Source organism: Equus asinus, chromosome 10 (genome assembly GCF_041296235.1).
Source record: "Equus asinus isolate D_3611 breed Donkey chromosome 10, EquAss-T2T_v2, whole genome shotgun sequence".
Lineage (NCBI taxonomy): Eukaryota > Metazoa > Chordata > Mammalia > Perissodactyla > Equidae > Equus > Equus asinus.
In genome coordinates, this window is record NC_091799.1 from 68,894,625 (window position 1) to 68,901,612 (window position 6,988).

Here is a 6,988-nt window from a genome sequence, read left to right on the forward strand (position 1 = left end):
GTGGTCCTATAACTTTGGATACGAATCAGGTCGAATGGGGTCAGAACGTCTATACTTCCCGGAGGATGATATACATCAATCGGTATGCAGGGCAGGATGCCTTGGGCTTCTCTCCCTGGGGCAGCCTTGATCCTCATCAGAACTTGCTTGGCTAGGCTGTCTATGTCGTTTGCAAAGCAAATAGCAACTAAGATCTAAGATCTCATAAATGAAAAAAAATTAAAACTCAAGGTGGTATTTTTATAGCCTAGACTCAGAAAGTTCTCTTTGAGGGCCCTTTTGGAGGAAGAAGGAAGGCTTACACAACTGATGAAATCTGCTCCTATGCTCACAGCCCATCTATTCAAACCTCATGAGAGGCCATGCCCAATGGTGAAGAGCATAACCGACAAAGCCAGTTGCCTGAGTTGGACTCCTGACTCCACTCCTAACCTGAACAAGTTACTTAGTATCCACTTCATTAGGGTCTTTTAACATCAAGACAGTTCATATATGGAGCATCTAGTACAGATACTGATCTAAGTAATTTCACATAAAAAGAAGAGATGGCATGTATGCATATAAAGTGCTTAGCTTATTGGTCACAGGAGGAACTAGAGAGACCACTAGGAAACTGGGTGCATGGGTTGTGTACCTGTGTGGAACCCACTCTTAGTCCTTCCATTGTAATACCCAGTGGGAATTAATTAAAATTCATATTAGAAACTCACCACCTACAGCAATTTGTCAGTAATAGTCAAAGGACAGAACAAACCCCAGTGGTTTATTTACCTCTATCTGTGTCAGACAGGAGTCCTCATAGTGGACAATTCTGATGATGTTTTTTTCTAAGCCCCAAAGCAAAGTGCACTATGCCTTGGCAAACTCATGGTCTTCACAGATTAAAGGATGCAAAGTCAACAGGCTTGTCTCCTTAGGTGAAATGTCATGTCGGAACACTAGCGCAGAGTAAATACTCAAGTGTTCTGTTTCTTTCCTTTCCTTTCCTTCTACAAAACATTAACTTTACTGTGTCACTATATAATCTTGCAACAATCTAGCTATCTCTTAAGCACGTCCTTGCAGATAACATTTTGGTTGTTACAGCATGTACTTTTATCATATGTACTACAGTCATTTCTCATAACCCTGTACAATACTTCTCTCAACCCCGGACAAGTGTAGACTACTGCCTTCAAGACTGCACCCTCCCAATCAACCTATCTTCACAACTTCACTGCCTGCATCTCCTTCTCCTTCCTACCCTTCCTGCAAACACATATACACACCTCCACTCGACCTTTACCCACTGAAACTATTCCCCAGATTTCCAAAACACTGTTCCAGGTCATTGCAGTATGTGTGTCAGTCAGGTTCCCAGCAGGAAATGTGGCATCTTCAAGCTGAGTAATTGAAAGAGAGTTCAAAAAATATACTACAGATGGGGTCAGAATTGAGGAAAAGTATAGAGATAATGTAGTGTCCCCAGGGCTAGCAAGAGCAGGAAGTTATCACAACATTTCGGCCTGGAGAAGCCAAGGAGAGGAGGTAGCTGCTGGAACCCAGAGTGAGAGCTCTTGAGAGGTCCCCTGATAGGTGCAGTGGCCTTTACTAGATATACATAGACACCTACTGTGACTTGACAGGAGAGGAGCTAGGAGGAGAAGTACTCTGATCTCCCTCTCTCCTTGTTGCCTCCCATTGGCCAAGCCTATCAGGAAGCCAGAGACAAGGAGCCCATTGATGCAATCCATGTGGTCAGAGCACAGAGCAGGCGAGAATGGCTTGGGAGAGCAATGGAAGAGGTCCAGCAAGTATTCATGGTGACAAGGTTTTGCCCACTACCACAAAAGCTCAACCAGTAGCCTTCAGAACCAACAGTAATAAGTCAACAATACATTAGAGTTGTCACAAGGTGGGTTCCCCAGGAAGCAGACCCTGAGGTGGGCCTTAGCATGCAGGAGGTATATTCAGGTTAACACCTGTGAATCAAGCCCTTTGGGCATCAGCACCTGTGGGAGAGAAGGGACTGAAATCTATCTTGCTGTTCCATTGTCAAAGTCGCCCAAGGGTCTCAACCAGAGACGATTCCATTCCAATAATAGAATGTATTTACCTTGGCCTTTTGGGTCCAGGAATGACAGTTACTTGCCGAAGTCTAGTAAGCTCAGGAATGCCAACATTCTCCACACTTTCTGGGACAAATAGACTAGAGCATGCAGAGCATGTGTGATATTGACTCCTTGCAGGGAGAGGGGGGCATTCAATAATTGATTCTTGATGGGTGAAAAACTCTTAGATATTATTATGAACTGTGGCCCTTCAAAGGGCCATAGCCCTCAAACGGATGCACAGTATATCTGATGTCAACGAAAATAATCCATAACCAATCTATAAATGAAAATTTGCATGAGTTTATTCTGAGCTTAAATCTGAGGATTATAACCCGGGAGAGTCTTTCCACAAAGGAACAGAGCACTCCAAAGTAGTGGGGGTATACAGGGTGGTTATATACCCTCAAAGAGTATGTTTCACATATGATTGAAATGTCCCTTTTACAATAGTCACGAGGCTGCTCTGTCAGCACAGCGATTGATGGAAATGGCAGATAGGTCTGCTGTCTCAGGGAACGCTGCAGGGTGGCAGGTGTGTTGCCTTGGGCTGGGCGGTCACAGATGAGCGCTGCAATCGGTTCCCAGCCTAAAGAAAGATGCTTAATCTTTAAGGAGATGCCAACGTTGGGAGGGGGAGAAAAGTTGCACCTTTATCTCAAGGGCGTTTTGCTCTTGCCATAGGGAATCTCTAAAGCAGATATGCAATGCATGCTCAACGGCCTCAGTCAGGCCCTTTTGGAAAGACAAGGTCAGGCCGAATTAGGTTTACACAAAATGGCTTCCTCATATACTCCAATATATCCTATTATTTGCCATTTTTATTTGTCACTGAGATAGTAAAATTCCATGAAGTGGGGAGTGGGAGGAACAGAATTAGGAAAAAAAAAGTCTAAAAAGGCACACAATGCCACTGGAAAGGTACAGTATAGCTGCAGAGCCCTTCCCAGCAACCCAGAAAGCATAAGCAACATTTTGAGCCGCAGCCTCCAGCATTGTCTGCAGGACTTCCTGGATGCCGAAGTGACAAAGCTTTCCTCTGTTTGACTCCCTCGAATAGGAGCAGATGAGGCCAAGCTGGAACACACAACTTTGTAGCCAATGTGGAGGGGTTAAAACTGGCCAAATCTTTCACACGATCCCATTAATTTCTGAACTCTTGCTTTTAGATGCAAGATGTACCAGGTTCATCTGATACCTTTCATGACCCAAACCTGAAATAAGCCATTACCCCAAAGAGTCCAGGATCTTTTTAATGGAGGAATAGTATTAAGAGATCTCAGTCTGGGGGCTGGGGGCACTCATTGCTTCTAGGCCATATCTACAAACAGCGCTGGAATAGACATGGACATAAACTAATTTTAGAACATTTTCGTCTCCTGTAAAAGAAAACCTCGTAGCCGTTAACAGCCACTCCCCATTCCTCCACTATCACTCCAGATAAGTTTTTATTTCAGTTTTGCATCATGTAGATTTGTTGAATGTGGCATGCAAGAACACAGCCTAGTTTTAGAATGAGTTTCTTTCTGGGCAAATTCTAGGCTGACATAAAAGAGAGCACAAGTACATTTCATTCCTGCCCAGGGGCCATTTTCACTCTCCACCCAACCCACCCTCCAGAAGAATGTCCTCTTTACAGAACAAAAGACAGCAGGAGGTAAATCTCTTAGGAGCATCTTGCCAGCCCAAGTGGCCTTTCCTTAACTGAACTACCCCTGGCTTCTCAACTGCACCAGAGAGCCCCAAGAGCCATTTTATACAAGAAACCATGCCCCTGGCCACAGCTGATTGGTCCAAAGTTGGACATCCAGCCCAACTAGGCCACAGCCCTTCCCTAAAAATTTGAAGAATCTGAGGGGAGCAGATTGTCTGAGAGAAGAGGTAAGAGAGAAGGCAAGGGGATTTTGTCGGTTTTCAAGCACTTAGACTGAGTCCAATTGTGGTGGGCAGAATTCTGAGATTGTCCCTAAGATTTCTGCCTCTGGCATACACTTGTATAATACCCTCCTCCTTGGGTGTGAGAAGGACATGTGAATAAGAGATATCACTCCCAGGATTTATTATGTTACACGGCAAAAGGGATTGTACAGATGTAATTAAGGCCCTAAATTAGTTTATTTTGAGTTAGAAGGGACATTATCTTTGGTGGGCCTGACTTAATCAGATGAAAAACCTTAAAAGCAGCAGAAAGATTCTCCTGCCAGTCAAGGAAGAAAGAAAACAGCATGTCATAAACTGCCCATGGAGAGGGGAGGCCTCTAGGGGCTGAGGTCTCAGTCCTACAAGGTCAAGGAACTGAATTCTGCCAACAAACAACCATATGAGCTTGAAGAGAGCCCTGAGCTCCAGATGAACAGCAGCCAGAAAGGAAAGGAAAAAAAGAAATATATATGTGTGTATGTGTGTATATATAAGGAGGAAATACTCATGACAGTCATGGGCCTTATTTCTATAACTGGTATTCATAACAACCTTCTTCCACTACTTATTCTGTATTCCCTTTCCCTTTAGCAAGCACTGCAGCTGGTTGTAGTTCTTTACCTGAAAGTGTAACCCAAACTTTCATTCCTGAAGGGGCCATTAGCAGTCCTGCCTGGATTGGGTGGTTGTATTTTTCCACTGACCTTCATCACAGCGCATGGTAACACCACAACAGGGCCTAAGGGATCTCCTGTATTCCAGACAAACCCCTCCTTACTTCCATTGTGGAGTAATAGTCCAATTTCCCCTTGGTAGTCAGGATCACTCTCCCAGCCAACACCATAACTCTCTTCTTTGCCTGTTGATTCAGAGACATGAGGAGCCCAAAGTGGCCTGGTGGCAGTCATGACTTCCAGTTCAATGAAATCATTGTTGTTTCTCCCGGTTGAAGTATTTCTCCCTCTGTAACTAAGATCTCTAGGCCAGCAGAGCATAAAGTCACGGGAACAGGAAGCAAAAATTTTGCTAGTGGGTCACTAGGGGTAATAATGAATGTTGCTACTCCCATTTTCACCCCTTGAGCCCTGGATTTGTGAATCTTGGCTATTGGTGAAACATCACCGCAGAGTAGGTGCTGATTCAGAGTACGTGCAGCCCTCTGCAGAACCTTGCCCCAGCCCTGGTATTATTATCTAGAGGCAATGTAACTGAGTTTTCAAAAGTCAATCCATTATTCTGTCAAGCCGTGTGCTTCACAATGGTGGGGAACAGAGTAAGACCAGTGAATTCCATGAGCGTGGACCCATTGCTGCACTTCTTTTGCTGCGAAGTGAGTTCCTTGATTAGAAGTAATGCTGTGTGGAATACCATAATGGTGGATAAGGCATTCTGTGAGTCCATGGACGGTAGTTTTGGCAAGGCATTGCATGCACAGAAGGCACATCTGTATTCAGAGTAAGTGTCAATTCCAGTAAGAACAAAATGCTGCCTCTTCCATGATGGAAGCTGTCTAGTGTAATCAACCTGCTACCATATAGCTGTCTGATTACCCCAGGCAATAATGCCATGTCAAGGGTTCAGTATCAGCCTCTGCTGATGGCTGACTGAGCATTCAGTGGTGGTCATAATCAGGTTGGCCTTGGTGAGTAGAAGTCCATTTTGCTGAACCCATGCGTAACCTCCATCTCTGCCACCATGGCCACTTTGTCATCAGCCCATTGAGTGAAGACAAGGGTGGCTGGGGAAAGAGATAGGTCAGGTCACTGGGTAACTTGGTGACCCATGGTTAAGCATTCAGTCTCTACTAAGGCCCGGTAGCAGGTCAAGAGAAATTTCTCAAAAGTAGAGTGGTTATCTGCAGATGATGGCAGGGCTTTGCTCCAAAATCCTAAACATCTGTGCTGTGATTCACCTCCAGGGACCTGCCAAAGGCTCCAAAGAGCATCTGTATCTGCCACCGTTACTTCAAGCACCACCTGATTAAGTTTATGATAATCCACTGTCATTCTCCAAGACCCACCTGTCTTCTGTACAGGCCAAATAGGAGAGTTGAATTGGATGTGGTGGGAATCACCAACCCGGCATCTTTCCTTGATGGTGACATAATCTCTACAATCCCTCCAGGAATGGGGTATTGCTTTCCCTTTACATATTTCTACCAATACTTACGTATAATTTACCTCCCTTCTCCCTTGCATGATGGATGATGTAAATCTGAATAGAATGAGTAAGAAGAATCATGGGAAAATTCTAAGTGGGAGATATGGGGTTAGGAGCAGAAGAACAGACTGTTTATGATTGAAGCAATTAAACGGAAAGTCGAAGTATAAGACGATTATCTCAAAGTAACACATCTGACTCTTTCCTTTGTATGCTTTCTTCTAATGAGATTACAAAAAAGGAAAAATACATAGTTTAAAAAAATGTTTCATCTTGCCTTTTGGCACGAAAGTGGATAAAATAGTGAACATATTTCTCTGTTTGATGACCTCCAACCTTCAAATTTTATCTAGCTTTACAGGGAGAATATATTTTTATATCAATTTTTTTTATCGAGTTCATAATAATTTACATCAATGCGAGATTTCAGTTGTACATTATTTCTTGACTGTCACCACATAAGTGCTCCCCTTCACCCTCCGTGCCCACCCCCACTCTCCTTCCCCTGGTAACTGCTGAACTGTTTTCTTTGTCCATGTGTTTGTCTATATTCCACACATGAGTGAAATCATCTGGTGTTTGTCTTTGTCAGACTGGCTTATTTCGCTTAGCATAATTCCCTCTAGGTCCTTCCATGTTATTGCAAATGGGATGAATTTGTCTTTTTTTCTGGCTGAGTAGTATTCCATTGTATATATATACACCACATCTTCTTCATCCAATCATTGGTCGATGGGCACTTGGGTTGCTTCCATGTCTTGGTTATTGTGAATAATGCTGCAGTGAACATAGGGGTGCATATGTTACTTTGGATTGTT